This window comes from Miniopterus natalensis, chromosome 1, assembly GCF_054644295.1.
Source record: "Miniopterus natalensis isolate mMinNat1 chromosome 1, mMinNat1.hap1, whole genome shotgun sequence".
NCBI classification, from domain to species: Eukaryota; Metazoa; Chordata; class Mammalia; order Chiroptera; family Miniopteridae; genus Miniopterus; species Miniopterus natalensis.
The window spans coordinates 109,453,741-109,473,391 of NC_142081.1; the positions used below are offsets into that span (position 1 = coordinate 109,453,741).

General features: G+C 36.5%; 1 protein-coding gene across 9 annotated transcripts in view; it reads right to left on the reverse strand.

Moving 5' to 3' along the window:
* LRFN5 (leucine rich repeat and fibronectin type III domain containing 5) overlaps positions 1-19,651 on the reverse strand; it is a 277,160-nt gene that overhangs the window by 50,666 nt on the left and 206,843 nt on the right. For 2 of the 9 annotated variants that reach the window (XM_016213284.2, XM_016213282.2), the window contains one exon: positions 9,674-9,697. The exons of 6 other annotated variants lie outside the window; for them this stretch is intronic. The gene's annotated coding sequence lies outside the window, so the exon portion shown is untranslated. Of the gene's footprint in view, positions 1-6,271; positions 6,657-9,673; positions 9,698-19,651 lie in introns of those variants that run through there. One more of the 9 variants, XM_016213289.2, reaches the window with a different exon arrangement.

Here is a 19,651-nt window from a genome sequence, read left to right on the forward strand (position 1 = left end):
ATATCAATATTATATGCAATAGTAAAAAACCAGAGGGAATTCAAATGTCCATAAGTTGTGGGTAGTTATATAATTCAACACTACACAAGAAGGAACGAACATGAACTGAACCCCTTATAAGACTCAAAATGTGAATAAATCCCACAAGCATAATATTGGGCAGAAAAAGATCACACACAAAAAATACTGCATTATTCTACTACATAAAATACAAAACCAGGCAAAAATAACTCATGATGTGAAAGTCAACAGAGTTATCACCTTTGAAGAGAAAGGACGGATTGGTTACTGGCTGAGCAGAGCATGAGGGGAGTTTCTGGGGTGTCAGCAATTGTCTTTTTTTAACAAGGTAGTATTTACACAAATAATTGAGCTGTACATTTACTTTCTGCATCCTTTTATTACTATTTTTAATATGTCTTTATTGATTTCAAAGAGAGATAGAAACATCAAAGATGAGAGAGTCACTGATGGGCTGCCTCCTGCACACCCCCTCCTGGGGAACAAGCCTGCAACCCGGGCATGTGCCCTGACTGGGAATTGAACCTAGATCTCCTAGATCATAGGTCGATGCTCAACTGCTGAGCCATGCCGGAGGGGCACTTTTTGCACTCTTTTGGTTATCGTACTTCTTTCTATACATTTTAAAAATCAAAGTAATTCACAGGAGAACTATTATAGCTTTTATCCATCCAACAAGTGTTGATCACTAGTACAATCCAAGTATTCTGTCAGATATTGGAAATACAGAGATGAATGAAACAAGGTACCTCTTCTCAGTGCCAGTAAAAATTAAAAACGTAGATTCATTAAAAATGCAGTGCCAAATTTGCTAAAATAAAGCTGGTTAGAACTTTGCTGCTTAAAGAGTGTTATGTGCAATTTGAACATCAAAATATAGCAATGGGTTACAATTAGTGGAATAAAATAGAAATCCAGGAGTCAATGCTGATAATACTTATACAAATAGATAAATATATAAACAACTGGGGGAGAAGAAAATGGTGTTCTTTATAGTAGTAGAATGGCAACTGATAAATGTAGAAATAATAATAGAGCTAGAAAAATCATCACTTGGCAAACATCATGATAATAATTAATCCAGGCCCATGATCATGAATAGGTGTTAAAATAGTGGGTGAAGCCAACCAGGCATGGCTCAGCGGTTGAGCATTGACTTAGGATCCAGGCAATCGGGGTTTGATTCCTGGTCAGGGCACATGCCCAGGTTGCGGGCTTGATCCCCAGTCAGGGGCATGCAGGAGGCAGCCGATCAATGACTCTCTCATCATTGATGTTTCTCTCTCTCTCCCTCTCCTTTCCTCTCTCTGATAATCAATAAAGATATATTTTTTAAAAAGTGGGTGAAAGTTTGATTAAAAATCATGTATTTCCATAGTCTCAAAATGCCTCCTCACAAATATTATTAATTTAAGAGCTATGTACTAACTTTATAGAAAATAAACCTGTTAGACAACATATCAAACATTTATAAAAATTTAACATTTATAGGAGAGATTAAAGAGACCTGAAATCTAAATGCAATATAGGTTGGAACCTGAACCAAAATTATCTTTTTCTGTAAAGAACAACACTGGGGTAATTGGCTTTAAACCCCTCTTTAAAAGTGAATTATTTAATTAAAACAAGTAAATTATTTCTCTTTAAATGTATTTTGATATAAAAATTCAGGGATTTCACTTTGTAGTAGATGTGTTGCTTTTCCCCCAAGCATTTCATTCTCTTTCACCTACTAAAAAACTCCAGCATCTGTGGGAAACCTGCCTCTGTCTCCCCAGGTAGTTCTGGGGAAATGACTAGTCCCAGTAGTACTCTGCCTGCCAGCCCTGGACACAGGGGCAGGCAAGTGAGCCAAACTAGGCCAATCTGAATGAAAATGGAAAGAAAACTCTCCCCTTCCTCACTTAATCTTTAAAGAGCAATTTCAGCAACTTGGTTAAATATAACAGAAAACAAACAAAGAAACAAACAAAAGAAAATGAAGCCTGGCTGGTGTTGCTCAGTGGCTGAGCATTGACCCATGCACCAGTAGGCTGCTGGTTCGATTCCCAGTCAGGGCACATGCCAGGGTTTCAGGCTGGATCCCCAGTTGGGGTTTGCAGGAGGCAGCCAATCAATGTTCTCTCTCATCGATGTTTCTCTCTCTCCCTTTCCCTTTCTCTCTCTCTAAAAATCAATTAAAAACATTTTAAAAAAAGGAAAACAGTTGACCCATTTCTCCTAATAAATTTAGTAAGAAGAAAATAATAGCAGCAACAACAGCTAGTATTTATTGAGTGCTTACCAGGTGCCAGGCAGTTTTATGTACCTTACAAATTTTATCTCAATAAATCCTTTCAATAAGCCTGGGCAGCAGGGGAAGGTGCAGGGGGTGGAGGGTGGGGAGAAGCAACTGGGATACGTGCTATTCTCCCATGCTGAAGCTTAGAAACTCACTAAAATAGCATGAGCCTTAAACAAAAATGTGAAGGAAAGAAGTGCAGATTGCATTAATCCTCCATCCTCTGGTCTGAACTGCTTAGATCACATGCCCCTGGTCCCCAGAATTTCTATATAAATAAGTAAATAAATATTTAGAAAAAGCATGCTATGCTTCAGTAGGAAAAAAATGTATATCTTGCTATATGCTATAGACAAGTGTACATGATACAGTTTTAAAGGAAAAATAATTAGTTTCAGAAAAATATACTTTGTTGAATCAATTTCTGTTTAAAAATGTTATCTAGGTCAATTTGTTTATTTATTTATGTTTATATAGGAATAGGTCTAAACGAATATAAATATAAAAGAAAGCCACTAAGACTAGAAGAGAAAGAAAAAATCACACTCTCACTTTCTAAAACCCTGCAGTATTTGAAACATTTATAATTATTTTGTAAATAAAACCAATGCAAGGAAAGCAAGTATTTTTGTTTCTGTAGTTGTTCATTCCTGTCTGTACGAAGCATACAAGGATTTTTGATTTAATTTAATTTAATTTAATTTAATTTAATTTAATTTAATTTTTGTAAATGCTAGGTGCCTTTTACTTTCCTGTGATATTTAAGTTTTTGTTTTTGCTTTGTTTGTTTTCTGGCCTGTAGTAGGGATTCTGGGCTTCATTTTTCATTCTAGATAGCTGGCATTGTGCTAAGGTAAGACTGGCAGTGACAGTGATCTGGACTCATAGTCCTTGGAGTCAGTTCTGGAATACTTGGACAAGATTCAAGCAGAAGAATGCATTATGGCTGCGCCATCGTGGTGTATCATCCATGTATCTCTGTCTGACTGTGAACCACAGTAAGCTGACTCCAAAACCCAGTGTAGAATGTAGGGTAGGGTGACTCATGTGGTAACTGGTTAGTTATAATGTAAAAGAGACTTGGCATAAATAAGAGGAAAGAAATGCTTTTGATATGAAGAAAACAGTGAGGGGGTGTTAAAGTTTAACAGTAATAAAAATGGTGTGATATTTATTAAAATATTATTGGAGATAAACTCAGACAGAAGTGTCAAAACTGCTCCTTTTTTAAAAGTACTTTCTGCCAGGATGGCCTCAAATTTCTATGTATCTGAAAAATGTTTTCATATTTTCTTTCTTGAGTGTGAAATTTTGTTTTTGAATACTTCTTCCTGAATTTGAACTCAGGTACAGCACTCCGTAAACATGGCTGGTGGTAGGCACAGTGCCTGCTGAAAACTCGTCCCTCTCTGGGAAACACAACATGCCTTTGTGATGTTTGGCGGGGGGCAGGAAAGAGTTGGCCACTGTCTACTTGTTATATTAAAGTTAGAAATATGACCTCACCAATCGTTAGGGTTAATAGTGGATTTTCCTTCTATTAAACACTCCTCCCCTCTCTCAATGGATGTAAATGGATGTGGGTTTACCTACAGAACTGTATTTGGTGGGAGTTAAATTTGATGGAAGGATACTTGGAAAGTTAATACAACTTTAGGGCTAATAAAATCATTTGGAACCACTGTGTTTATCAAGTTAGTCCTAAATATAATGTAATTTCTCCTGACTGATAGCTGATAGTTTTCCAGTGCAACAGTGTGCTGGAGATGGCTCTCCCTGACTCATGAAAGACACTGTTGTTAAATTTTCAGGAATTTTCTGAGCCAGTTCACCTCACATGGTACTTTGAAATTGGCCCTGGAAGGAATAATTACATTACAGAAATTCACAAAGGCCACAAATTGGGGGTTCTCCCCCAACTGCTGGCCAGCTGTTCTACATTCACTATTGTTTAGCAGCCTGCCAGCTAAATGGTCTTTGTCTTAATTTACATCATCACTAAGACCACATGGACCATTACTCCAGTTTAGACTTTGCACAGGAGACCTAAAAGTAGAAGGAAAACTGGGAAGAACAATGTTAGGGAGGTGAAGGGCAGAAAGTGCAAAGAGAAATAAACCCTGTGAAATGCCTGGAGGGCCCATAAGACTGTGACTGAGATATATCCACTGAAGTCTGAGGTTAACAGTTCATTAATTTTTGTGTAGTAGTCTACGGAGAAAGTTTGCAGTGGATTCAGGAGAACGTGGGAGGATAGGAAGTGTAAATGAGGGCTTCTCTGCAGTACTCTGAAAAGTCTGGCTTTGAAGAGGAGATTGAAAGGAGAAAGATTAGAGAACCATGTAGGATCAAAGAAGGGATTTTTTACTTTGTTGTTTTGTTTCATTTTGTTTTTAGCATAGTCCAAACCCATACTAAGCTAAGAAAAAGATCCAAAAGAGAAAGACGAAATTGATGACAGAAAAAGTATTAAAGAACAAGGCCTCTCTAAGGTCAAGAGGTAAGCAAGTCCAGAGCATAATCTAATCAGGAGGCAGGAAATAAAGGGCGCAGAGCCACATGAAGTTTGTTTGGAATCAGGAAGTTGAGAGACGTGTACATAATGGCCCTTTTCTTGAAGAAGAGGTGACACATTCTGTTGACTGTGGCCAAAGGGGCTTAGGCTGGGTGATGCTTGGAGAGAGTGGAAAGGTTTAGAATAATCCTGGAGGTTTGTGAGCAAGGATTCGGCCTGGGGACCAGCTAAAGTAATACAAACATAAGTGAAGTTTGAAACAAATCTCACAATGACTTCTCTCAACATGAAAATATTTGCACATAGATATTGATAAGGTAAAGGTAAACTTTCTTCAAATGTGGCTCTAACCTGTTTTACTGCAGTCATCTCCCCAACTCCTTGCTGAGGCTGCACCCTAATGCCCTGGCTGGTTATTGTTTGAGCAACCATTGGACTCTTCCACTTCATTTCCAGTGGAAATATCCCTTTTCCCTTCTCCTCCCTCATTCTTAAGCTTCAAGTTTCATTTTAACCATCCTCACCTCCACAAGATCTTCACTGACATTCCTATTGATCATAAATTACAATCTGCTTTATCTTCTAATAACACTCTTTAAAGGACCTCTTTTAGAGAACTTGCAGGGCTGCACAATGATTTGTTTCCATACATGTGTTTCTTTTCCAATTTTGACGTGAGCAAGTACAGGGAATGTGTCTTATGCATCTTTGTATCACAATACCTAGTATAGGTTTTACCACAGTGTTTACCATGTGGGATGTATAAAAGAAACGTGCTTAATAAATTTAAGAATAAATGAAGGAATGAAGGAATGAATGAATGAATGAAAAGATTAATTGCACTCCAGTTTAAAAATCAGAATTATATATAGCAGTGTCACAAACTATAAACAACACTAATGACCTGAAGGTGGAAAAATGAATAGTGTATGTACTGCCAAAGCAGAATCTATAGAAAGATAGTTTCTGGGAGTTGTGTAACTCTATCAATGTATTTTCTAAGTATTTTACTGCATAGATAACAGAATTAATGGTATCTATCTCTTTCTATTTCCAGGGTAATATTATAATTAAATTATTTTAATTTGTGGGCTAAATTTCTTAGGCTTTATCAAAATATGGCTCTATTGCTGACTACCTGTAGAAACTTGAGCATTCAAATGTGTTCAAATGGTTCAGAAAACAAGTTTTACAAGCTGGCATGCAAGGGTAGGGCTCACTTCCCATGGTTCTTTCTCCTATTTTTGTCCCACTAGGGTGTTAGCTCCTTGAGCGAAAGTGATATGTATTATTTACATTTCCATCTCCAGCACCAAGTACAATTCCTAATAAATAGTATATAATCAAGGACTATCTATAAAATGCATGAGTCAATTAGTTAAAATTACACATTAGGTATATAAATTTTGATTATGTATTTATAAAAAATGATTCTGTTTATTGACTAGACCTACCTATGGTCAGTAGTTTCACAAAGACAATGTGCTCTGTTTGCTGCAAGAAGAACCAGGCAAAAGGGAGAGTTTCCTCATCCAAACGTACCACATCCCTCTCCTGAGAAGAGTCCTGCTGAGTTTTGACTTTTCACTGATGATAAATAAAATTTTGAAAATTTCAACTTCTGTGTTAATATAACAATCTGAGTCTAACACATTCATGACAGGCAACATCTTTACAGCACAAAATTAACTATCTGGAAATGAATAGATATCTGGACAGCAAAGGGGGAGACAAAAAGGGTTACAGGTTGATTTCTGAAATACTTCCAAAAGAAAATAGTTGAGGATTTTTTAAGTTGTGTGTATGAGGTTTCTATACACTAAGAAAAGGAGTCTACAGTGATACATAATTTCACAAAATAATTTTTTATTTGTTATACCCTAATAGAACATCTTTTTTTTGTGTGAAAACATCAGTTTGACTAAACTCTGTTTGGGGTACTATAGGTAAATCAAAAATTTATTTTAGCCAGTAGGTCTAATTAAACATTTATAGAAATGTTTATTCAGCCTGCTAACAGTAGTTGTTGAGAGCCTTCTTAGTGAACAAGAATCCCTTTGCAGTTACATTTTTCGAAGTGGAAATGTGCATAGGCTGCTAAGTGCTTAAAATATTCAGCTGCATTTTAACAGACCAAAAAAAACACCCCGTATCTAGGACATTCTTGCACAACTATACAAAAGAAAACTGTCCTCAAGTGTTTCCCAAGGCTTGGAATAGAAAGATAATATAAGAAAAAGTTATGCCAACTTAAAGTGTAGCTAGATAAGTTCAGTGGTATTAAAATATCATATATTCCAAATTACCAAACTGTAGGGATCATTATCTACTTCCAAATATATTGTCTCATCACTCAACTGCTCAAAAACTTCCCATCTCTCCTGGTTTATTACAGAATAAATCTGCACTCAGTGTGATATCCAAGGCTTTCACAATCTGCTCATAATATTTTGTGTGAATTATGTCCTACTATATAACTTTACTCGTCCTATGTTTAAGCCAAATCAGCTTATGGTCATGCCTTTGATCACCCTGCCATCTCCATCTGGAATATCCTTCCCTCAAAATTTTGCCCATCAAAATCCCATTAATTCTAAGAGTGTCAGCTGAAATGTATTTTCCTCCATGAACCTTTCAAGATCACTGGGTTTAAATGCACAATTTGGGGATGGGGGGGCTTTCATAAAATTTTCGGTCTTTTACTTGGAGCACTTAATTAATTCATGTCTAGAGTCAAGGATCCTCACAGAAAGACAATTCATATGACAGGTCCTTGACGAGTAATGCTATCTGTGAAATGGTGTTTTATGGAATGGAGATGTGAAGATTCTAAGGGCATTGAATGTAAAAGTACTTGATAATCAGACACACCTCCACAAACCAACTCCCTTTGATGATCTCTATTAAAACAACAATAAAAAAGCAGAAGCAATCAAAAGGGAACTACCTCATCTTCCCACACGTAAACTACACACTCACAAAATGCTTGTATTGTACATTTACTCCTTGTTTCTTCCTTCCAATTACACTGATTTCCTCAACAACCAACCTCTTAAATTCTGGATTATGGATTTTCTTCCCTTCTACCTTCTCAAGGATGTAATCTTAGTAGTTGATCCTCTTTATTATATTAGCAAGTTTCTCTCTCTACTAGGTTATGGATTCTAGTGTCTCATTAAAAGCAAACAAAGACTCACTTCATCCTGGACAAGTCAGTCTACTCTTCTGTATCTTATTTTGTTCTCCTCATGCAAAATGAAGATGATAATGGGGCAATAGCATATGGTTGCCATGAGGATTAAATTGTTGTTGAAAAATGCTGTAAAATGCTTAGAAGACTAATTGGTTCAGATTAACTACACAGTCAATCATAGTTGCTGCTTTCACCCTTTTTGTCACTATTATCACAGCTATTCTCTCTGTCATTCCTCTACCTGACCTCTAAACACCGCTGTCCTTACTATGAGCTTCTATACTTCTTTATCTATGTTCTTACTCAAAGTTAGCTCACCATTCCCCATGATTTTAAATAATTTCTGTAAGGTTATTAATCACTCAAATATATCTCTTGTCCTGAGTTCCATTCTGAGTTCCAGACCCTTATACTTATCCGCTTCTTGATATACACATTTAGGTGCTTATAAGTATCTCAAATATATACAAAATGGAAGCCTGATTTTATCCAACAACCCCATTTTCCCCATCTCAGGTGATAAAAAGTTCACTTAAGAGTCATTATTGTATTATTAACTTTCCTATGCCCCAACATCCAATTCCTTTGTAAATCTTAACAATCTGCAGCCAAATATACACTAAATACATACTTATTTTTATATCTATTCTCACTTTCCTAGACCAAGATGCCATCATCATTTGATTGAAAAGTTGTAGTTTCCTACTAATTAGTCTTTTTGCTATCTAGATTGACCTTCTACTCATTGTATCTAGAATAGAACTTAGCACAATTAACTTTAAAGTAAGTACTTGTTATATGAATCAATGAATAAAAAACCATGTTCTTCTCCCATCCTTGTTTCATATTTATTTGAAAACTTTAAATTGATTCTGTTTAATTTTTTAAAATACTTAAACTCATCTCCATTCTTAAATTGGGAGATATAATATCAAGAATGTTATGACACTGGCTTTATAAAAAAATTAGCCATGTTAATTCCAGGCCTTTTTTCTAAAACTAAGGGTAAACTTACATTAAAGCAGTGCCTGTAAGTATAACTCGGCAAAAACCTCATTTCCTTAATATGACCTATTCTTTCTGTCCTTTTTAACTAAAACTGGCCTCATCAAGCACCATGACTCACCTACCCTCCTTATCACTCACACATCCACTTCCTTAATCTGTAAACTCTCAGGTCAATGAGGCTCTGGCCTGAATCAATCTTAGGAACAAAGCCTCTGGCCTGTTGACCACAGAGACATAGTTTTGGTCAAACTAGAGATAAAATCTAGGCTTCAGTTGTATTTCAGCTCCTGACCCAAAAAAGAGGTGAAACCAGATGAAGCAATACCACCCCTGGCATCAGGACCAGATACACTGATCAACTACCCCCAAGCATCGACCAATCATTAGAGACCAAGGTCCTGACCACTACTCTAACGCCCTTAGTCCCCATGATTAATGATTTTCCATATATATAACCCAGTCCCTGGAAGCCATTGGGAGGCTGGTCTTTGATTATTAGTTCACCTTTGACTCTGCTCCTGGGCCACTTCTTCAAGTAATAAACCCTTAACTGTCTTTGCTGCAAGCTCCTGTTTGTGTCTTATTGGGTTTTGCTACACGAAGGCAAATAGACATCTTTAATCCAATAACATAAGTAAGAGACATATTAACATACCTTAATTACCCCGTAACAGATAGCCTGGCAAAAAGAAAATGCAATAATGATTTCAGTAGCAAAAAACAACAACAAAAAAACACAAACAATTCTCTTTAAAAACAACTTGCTTGAAGCTAAGCAGAGCGTAAGATCAGGCAAAGGAGTCATGGTACTTATCCCAACATGACAATTCATTGGTGAACTTAAAAATGTGCAGGCAATTTCATGGTTTGGTCATCCACCACTATGAAAGCAGCAATAATCTCTAAAAGAATGTTAGCATATGTTGATTTGTTGATGGCAGCCGTTCTGACAGGTGTGAGGTGATACCTCATTGCCATTTTAATTTTCATCTCTCTGATAATTAGTGACTGAGCTTTTTGGGGCATCTTGGCCATCTGTATGTCCACTTTGGAGAAGTGTATATTTAGGTCCTTTGCCCATTTTAACTGGATTGTTTGTCTTCCTTTTGTTAAGTTGTATGAGTTCTTTGGATATTATGAATATTAACCCCTTATCAGATGCATCATTGGTGAATGTGTTCTTCCACACAGTGGGTTCCCTTTCTATTTTGTTGATGGTTTCTTTTGCTGTGCAGAAGCTTTTTATTTTGATGTGGTCCCATTTGTTTATTTTCTCCTTTGTTTCCCTTGCCCTAGGAAATGTATCAGCAAACATATTGCTATGAGAGATGTCTGAGATTGTGCTGTCTATGGTTTCTTCCAGGATTTTTATGGTTTCATGACTTACATTTAAGTCTTTTATCTATTTTGAGTTTATTCTTGTGTATGGTGTAAGTTGGTGGTCTAGTCATTTTTCTGCATGTACCTGTCCAATTTTCCACCATTTATTGAAGAGACTCTCCTTCATTGCGTGCTCTTGCCTCTTTGTCAAATATTAATTGAGTGCAATGACTTGGGTCGATTTCCTAGTTATCTGTTCTGTTCCATTGATCTACATGCCTGTTCGAGGATGTGGAGAAAGGGGAACCCTAGTACACTGCTGGTGGGAATGCAGACTGGTGCAATCACTATGGAAAACAGTATGCAGTTTCCTCAAAAAATTAAATATGGAACTACCATTTCACCCTGTGATCCCACTTCTAGGAATATATCCTAAGAAACCTGAAACACTAACCAGAAAGAATATATGCAGCCTGAATATATGCACCCCTATGTTCATAGCAGCACAATTTACAATAGCTAAGACCTGGAAACAGCCTAAACGCTCATCAGTGGATAAAAATGCTGTGGTATATTTACACCATGGAATACTATCAGATGTAAAAAAGAATGATTTCTTACCCTTTGAGACAACATGGAGGGACATGGAGAGTATTATGCTAAATGAAATAAGCCAGTCAGAGAAAGACAAGTATCACATGATCTCACTCAAGTAGAATCTAAAGAACAAAATAAACTGATGAACAAAATAGATCCAGAGACATAGAAGCATGGAACAGACTGAGGAATCTCAGAGGAAACTCAGAGGGTGGGGGTGGGAGGGTGGGAAGAGATTAACCAAAGAACTTATATGTATATATACATAACCCCATAGATACACACAATAGTGTGGTGAAGGCTTGGGGGTTTGGGAGATGGAGGGGGTCAGTGGGGAAAAAAAGGTGACATCTGTAATACTTTCAACTATAAAGATAAATTTAAAAAAGAATGTTAACATAGAGGTTTTGGGAAATCTGTGAACTAAGGAGAATAAAGTTCTGCAAAGGGGCTTAGAACTTAATAAGAAAAGCTAGTACTAAAGTGAAAACTGATTTTCAAAAAGGAAAAGGTAAATATTCAATTCAGGTAATAGTATGTCAAAAGGAAGAGGGGTAGAGGAAATGGGAGAAACATATTTTATGTCAATATGTGATATCTCAGAGTCTGGATGCTTTTCAAAATTAGCTACATATATTATTAAGTTGTTTAGATTAAGGTGAGGAAATACATTTATTTGTGAACTACCTGGGAACTAACAAAAATAAATCAACATGTTAAAGGAAAATTTACATGATGTGATGAAAATTCATTTATAATTTTGCATTAATGTTGATAGCAGTGATGGATTAGAAAGTTGTCTCCATTTAAATATATAGCTGTGATTCAGAATGTAAAATTATAGAAGAGATTCATCTGATTATGTTATCATTTGCCAATATCTCGGAGTGAACTAACAATTTCATCTTGCTCATAGATAAGGGTACTTTCAAGTAGGAGTGCATTAACAATAATAAGTAAGGACAAGGTTGAAAATTGTGTATTGTTCATTATGAATTATAGTAAATGGCACTTTAGGGGAGTACGGATGTAACCACAATTTGCTTGAAAAGAAAATGTAATGTGAACAAAGCTGGAGAGACAGGATGTTATGGTTTCCACAGAGGTTCTCTTCCTTTCCCTGCATTAAGTTATAGCAATGCTGACAAGAATTACCCCTGCCAGAGAACAGGGATCAAGTTCGGCTTTGCTTTTATGTTAGAGCTGAGTCATTAATAAAACATCCCGATTTCTAACTTTTCCCAAGTGCAACAGACCCATCAATTTGGGTTTATTAATATGTGAAAAGGTCTGAGACTGCCAAAGCCTTGGACCCAGATTTGAAATTCTAATAAACTGCCCATGTAATGTAAATTGATGTTTCTTAATCAGCTTCATTATGGCATTTGGTAAACCACCCAATCTGTTTATGAAATTAAACTAAAAATTACATTTACTTTACTTTATTAAACAACCCTTCTTGTGAATAGCTGCAGAAAATAAAGCAATTGCCATAAGTTTCCATATTAAACACATAAACCTGCTTAATTTAAAGTAATTTATGTTTAAAAAAATACATTTATACATGTTTTTGATTTTTCACAAAATTATGTTTTCATATTGGGGAATCATTGCATAGGTGTTTTATGCCAAAAATCTAAAAATAATCGAAAGCTCAGCTTTTTACACTTTGGCTCTTATACTGAAGAGAGATTTGGTTTGGAATCAGTACTTTTATAAAATTTCTACAATCCTATTTAAAATACTTTCCATATAAACTGAGTAGTACATTTTTCAGAATGTAATTCATAGGTTAGGATTATAAACCTGCTTTGAAAAGTCTCTGATAATAATTGTTTTCCAGAGTTGTTGCTTTATACAATTTATACAGACAGCATGTGCATTCCGGTGCCATTTTTTCAGCTTAATTATAAGCAGTAGGTACACCTTAGTGCATCATTATAACTTTTCCTTGGAGCAGGAAACATGGTATACCAAAACGCTGTTACCTAGCTCATCCTTTTTGGATTTCTATTAGTTGTATTTGTGCAAGAAAAGCAAGTCCTTATGACACACACTTTCAACAATGTATTATTACTAAGTCTATTGGCAAAAATTAGGGACACTTTTCTCCTGTCTTCCAAGTACATCCTCACCCTCCACCCACTTGTTTACTGTGAGGACATTTTAGGTGTTTTCATCCAGTAACACTTCAGTAACACTTATTTTTCCTGAAATACTAAAAACAATAACTGAGTAACAGCCATATGTTGTTTTTTCTAGGTGTCACTTTCCAGAAGTAGGCTCAGATACAGACAGGGTGCCTTGTGCAGATCAGAGGACTGTTCCATAACAGTGGTCTGTAAAAATAATGGCCAATTGATGATCCTATAACATACTGAGGTCATGTCAAAATGACTGCAATTATGCAGCAAATAATAGAATAATGTAGCAGCTGTATTACACAGAAATTAAGTGTTTTTTCTTTCAATATGTTGCTTAACTCTACCTCTCTTCTCTTTCTGTTTTAAGGAGAATAAATGCATTTGTGTAGTACTTAATCCCAAAACACCTACAGCTCTAAGAGATTTTAATATGACCTGGTAGTAATAATGAGTGAGAGGTTTTAATATTGAGACTGAAGTGCAGGAATTTGAAAGTGACAGTATATATTTTTAGACACAAATGTTTTTAAACAAGAACACAATTCATTTAGTTTTGAAGCAGGTTTATGTGGCTAATTTATCTATCCTGTCTCATTCTACCCATCACTTTTATTAATCAGTCATTAATTATATCTTTAATGAGCACATATTATAGATGTGTCATGCATAGTAATTGAAAGATCAGGAGCTGAAGATCAAAACATAAGTCATTGTTTCTGCCCTCCCCCTTGTGAAGCTCACCATCTAATTTGAGGGTATCAGTCATATAACAAATGACTGCACATTTAGTATGAGAAATGAAGTGTTAACTATTTATAAAGCCTTCTTTTAACAAAGTTGACTAATCACTCTATCGAAAATCAAATTCTCAAATCTCTTAAAATAAATGGATTACAACAGTCACTTCTCAATGGTAAATAAATTAATTAATTTAGAAGTTAGGAAGGAAGGGTGGGTGGTAAACTATTTTATAATTCATCCAAGTACATTATTTCTCTTTGAGCCAACGTACAAACAAACAAAGAAAATCCACATCAACAAACACACACTAAACAACTGCAAAGGGGTGACAGCACATACTTCTATCTAAAAGAGAAAGGGACATCTTCACAGAGATGGTTATGTTTGAGGAGTTTATCAGTTGGAACAGAGAAGTGCAAGATCATATAGAGAGACAGGAAGGTGTGAAGAGGCGGGTGAGTAAACCAAGATTCACAAGGGAGAGACACCTGTGGTTGTAGAGCAGCATTGGAAAGGTCTGGGAAGAGTGTTCTTTACCACACTAATATCTGATATTTATTATAGATTATGAGGATTTGTTGGAAATGTTTTAAGCAAAGAAGTCAAACAAGTATTTTAGAAGGAAATTTTCATCATAAAACAGAAGATGGTTTTAGGTACAGGTGAAATAGAGACCCAGAGGTGGATAAAGCTACTCTGCCAATTAATAGCTGTGGACATTTGGGAACATTATTTTACCTTAGTTTTCTCATCTGTGAAACAGGTATAATAATTATGAAGAAATAACACATATAAACAATTAAAATACAGTAAAAACACCATCAAAATTGTTACTAAAGCAAGAGAAAGTAAGGCAGTAATAGTGGTAATATAACAAAAAATAATTTGAAAGATATTCAAGAGTCATGTTCAATATTTAGATCAAGGAAAATCATTTCCTATGGTGTTAAGAGTTTTTATAGGATACATTTTTGTTGTTGTTGTTGTTTTTTAGTCTTACATTCAAATATATTTGGGCTAACACAGCTAAGTAAATTTCTTTGCGGAAGAATATCTCAGGACCTTTATATATTTGAATATTATGATTTCCCATGAGGGATGATAGCAGTCAGGGTTTCCCAAGCTTAATTATACATGGGAATAGGATGCTCACCTTTAACAGAAAATCTGGAATGATTCCTGGTAATTTATGAATCTCAGGGAGTTAGAGGGCAAATGGTGCAGGCCACAACAAAGGCTATAGTTCTAAGGAAGAAAAACTATTCTTAAATTAATCTTGTCTGGATATAGTTTTGAAAACATTTTTGTGAAAAGTTTTAAACTAAAGTTTAATATTGTGGTAGGCAGAGTAATGACAGCCACCATGATGTCTAATACCTAGTTCCTGGAACCTATATGTGTTACTTTACATGACAAAAGGAGCTTTGCAGATAGAAGTTATGGACCTTAAAGCAGATATATTATCCTTGGTTATCTGGGTGAGCCCAATATAACCACTTAGGCCCTTAAAAGCAGAAGATAAAAGTAGAGAGGGAGATCAGAGAGAGCTGTTATTGGCTTTGAAAGGTGGAGGAAGGGGGCCATTAACCACAGAATGCAGTCGGCCTATAGGAACTAGAAAGGGGCCTCACCTGACAGCCAGCAAGAAAATGAGGACTGTGGCAGTCCAATCAAGATGGTGTAGGTAAACACAGTACTTGCATCTTCCCAATACTACATCAAAATTACAACTAAATCACAGAACCACCACCATTCAGAACTACCTGAAATCTAGCTAAATAGAAGAGTTACAAATAAGAATATAAAGAAGAAGCCACATCAAGACTGGTAGGAGGGGCAGAGACTCAGAACTGGCTGGTCCTATACCCACATGAGGTGGATAAAAATCAGGAGGGTTATCTTGGTTGCACAGGTACCCCCATGAGGGGTGACAGTCCCAACCCCACATCAGGACCACCAGCCCAGGTTCCAGTGAGAGGAAGAGAAGTTCCCATAACTTCTGGTTGTAAAAATCAGCAGAGATTATGGCTGAGTGAAACAGAGGGAATCACAGGCATTTGTCTTAAAGGCCTGCATACAACTTACTTGGACACACTTGCTGAGTTCCAGCACTGGGGCACTAGGGACATATGGGAGGAACAGAGTTGTCTGGAATCAGGGACAGAGCTGGAAGGACAGCTTTCTCTGCGACAGAAGCACCGGCAGAGGCCAGTGTTCCTTTTCTGAGCTCTACCCCCACAGAGCTGCAGACAGGTGCCATATCTAAGTGTTCATCAACCTGGCTACCACTGTTCACCCACCCTGGTGATTCCCTGAGACAGTGACCCATCCAACTTTCAGGCCCATCCAAGCCTTTTCCAGTGGCTTTTCCATATAAATGACCTCTCTTGTCTCATGATTCAGACTTTCCTACAATCTCTCAAACAAGCAAATCTGGCTTTGGCGTGCCATATATCTCTCACTAAGTGGTCCCACACCCAGCACTGTCAGCAGCCAGCCTTGGTTTGCAGTTTGGCCTCTCCTGGGCATGTTCAAGCCCAGCAAAAGTAGCTGCCATTAACAGACAGCTCATGCCAGGTGGCCCAGGGCAGGGCACAGGTGGCAGCTGACCTTGGCCTGCATTTCCTGGGGAGTTCCAGAGCCAGTATACCCAATAGACAGCTTCAGACCAAGTCAAAACAACACTAAACCTCCTTCACAAGGGACACACTCAAGGGACACCAGAGTCCAGCTGAAGTCAGTCCTGCTCCCTGGGGTAAGCCCCTGCACAGCTGTCCCTCCATGGTGGTCACAGCCAGTCCCTTGCAGCTGATCGGCTGGGGGTGAATTCCTCTCATTGATGTGTCAACAGCAACCAAGGCTCAACTACAACAGAAGAATGTACACAGCCAACACGGGGGAAGGGAGTCACCCCCTAAAGTGCCCAGACCAAGTGAACAGGAGACTATGTCACTGGGCCCTACAGGTCACCTATTACATTAGGCCCCTCTACCAAGCCCAGGAAATGTGGAAGCTTTACCTAATACATAGAAGCAAACACAGGGAGAAGTCAAAATGATAAGACAAAGATCTGTCCTAATTAAAAGGACAAAACAAAACTCCAGAAAAAGAACTAAATAAAATGTAGACGAGCAATCTACTAGATGCAGAGTCCAAAACACTGGTTATTATGATTCTCAAGGAATTTAGTTAGGAAAAGACTAGATGTACTAAGTAAGAACTTTAACAAAGAGACAGGAAACATAAAAACAAAGAGAAAATATAAAAAAGGAGCAGTCATAAATCAAGAATACATGAACTGAAATGAAGAATGTATTACAGGGAATCAGCAGTGGAGTAGATGAAGCAGAGAATCAATCAGAAATTTAGATGATAAGGAAGCAGAAAACACCCAATCAGAATAGCAAAAAGAATTTTTTTTTAAAAAAGAAGAAGATAGTATAAGGAGGCTCTGGAACTTCATCATGGGGGTGCCAGAAAGAGAAGAGAGAGAACGAGGAATTGAAAACCTATGTGAAAAATTAATGATGAAAAACTCCCCTAACTCAACGAAGGAAATAGACACACAAGTCCAGGAAGCTCAGAGAGTCCCAAACAAGATGAACCGAAAAAGGCCTATACCAAGACACATCATAATTAAAATGTCAAAGGTTAAAGACAAAGAGAATCTTAAAAGCAGCAAGAGAAAAGCAATTAGTTACTTACAAGAGACATCCATACGACTGTCAGCTGATTTCTCAACAGAAACTTTGCAGGCCAGAGGGATTGGCAAGAAATACTGAAAGTGATTAAAGCAAGGATCTATAACCAATATTACTCTACCCAGAAAAGCTATCATTGAAAATCAAAGGACAAATAAAGAACTTCCCAGAGGGAAAAAATAGCTAAAGGAGCTCATCACCAGCAAACCAGTATTAAAAGAAATGTTAAAGGGTCTTCTTTCAGAAGAAAAAAATATCTAAAATATAAATAATAAAATGGCAAAAAATATGTATCTGTCAACAATTAATTTAAATGTTTCAATCAAAAGACATATGGAGATTGAATGGATAACAAAACAAGACCCTTACAAATGGTGTCTACAAGAGACTCCATTCAGATAGAAAGACACACAGGGACTGAAAGTAGGGGGTGGAAAAAGATATTTCATGAAAATGTAAACAAACAAATAAAGGAAAAGCTGGGGTAGCAATACTTATACCAGACAAAATAGACTTTAAAACAAAGGCTATATAACAAGAGACAAGGAAAGTCCCCTCAATTCTCCTTCTGGATATTTATCCAAAAAAATCCAAAACACTAAAATGAAGACATATACTTTGGTATGTTCATTGCAACATTATTCACAATGGCCAATATATGGAAGCAACCTAAGTGTCCATCAATAGATGAAAGGATAAAGGAGAAGTGGTGCCTATATACAATGGAATATGACTGAGCCACAAAAGTAATTGAAATCTTTGTCATCTGCAACAACATGGATGGACCTAGATTGTATTGTGCTATGCAAAATAAGTCACACAGAGAAAGACAAATGCCATATGATTTCACTTACATGTGGAATCTAAAAAACAAAAAAAAAAACAAAGCAAAACCAAAAACCAAAATAAATGAACAAGCAGTCAGAAACAAACTAACAGATACAGAGAATATTTTGATGATTGCCAGATTAGAGGGAAATTGCAGCGATGGGAGAAAAAGGTGAAGGAATGAAGTACAAATTGGTAGTTACAGAATAGTCATGGGGATGCAAAGTACAGCATAGGGAATATAGTCAATAATATTGTAATAACTATGTAGAGTATCAGGTGGGTACTAGCTTTATCAGGGTGATCACTTAGTAAGTTATATAATGTCTAATCACTGGGTTGTAATTCTGAAACTAATATAATATTGTATGTCAACTGTTATTTAAAAATGAAAAAATATTTACAATAAAGAAAACGGGAACTGTGGCCCTACAACCTCAAGAAATTAAATTTTGTCAACAATCTAAATAAAAAAGGAAATAGATTTTCCCTTAGATCCTCCAAAAAGGGGCACAGCTTTGTTTTGCCCCCATCAGCCTTCTGACCTATATAAACATATATAGAAAAGTGCAGAAAACAAAAATGTGCCACTTTATAAATTTCCACACAATAAATACATTTATGTAACCAGAATCCAGATCAAGAAACAGAATATGACTCCCTCCAGTTATACTGCTCTCCTGAATTCTAACATAATAGTCTTGCCTGGTTTTGATTTCGATGTATATGGAATGATATAGTGAGTATTCTTTTGAGTGTGACCTCTTTCCTACAATATTATGTGTGTGAGATTCATCCATGTTGTTTCATGTCATTCTCATTGCTATACAGTATTACATTATATGGCTATAGTACAATTTAGTTATGTGTTCTATTGCTGCTGGGCACTTTTTCTAGATTTTGGTGGTTTTGAATATTGCTATTATGGATATTCTTATACTTTCCTTTTTGAATATATGTAAACACTTTTAGAGTTCATACCGAGGAGTGAAAGTGCTGAATCATGAATGTGTGTGTGTGTGCATACATCTTTAGTAAATACTGACATAGTTTTCCAACATTGCTGAACCAATATATAGAGCCACCAGCAGGGTATGAATATAATTTGATCTTGCTAGATGCTAAGGCTGTATAATTGCACCGTCAGCAAAGCCTGAATGGCATGTACTATAGACAAATGGTCATCTTTACAGCTTACTAATTTTATAACAGTTATGGAAAGGGCTTACAAATACTTTAACAAATGTTATGACCTTGAGATGCAAGTTTTCCTATTAGTTTTAGCTCCTGCTGCATAGAAAA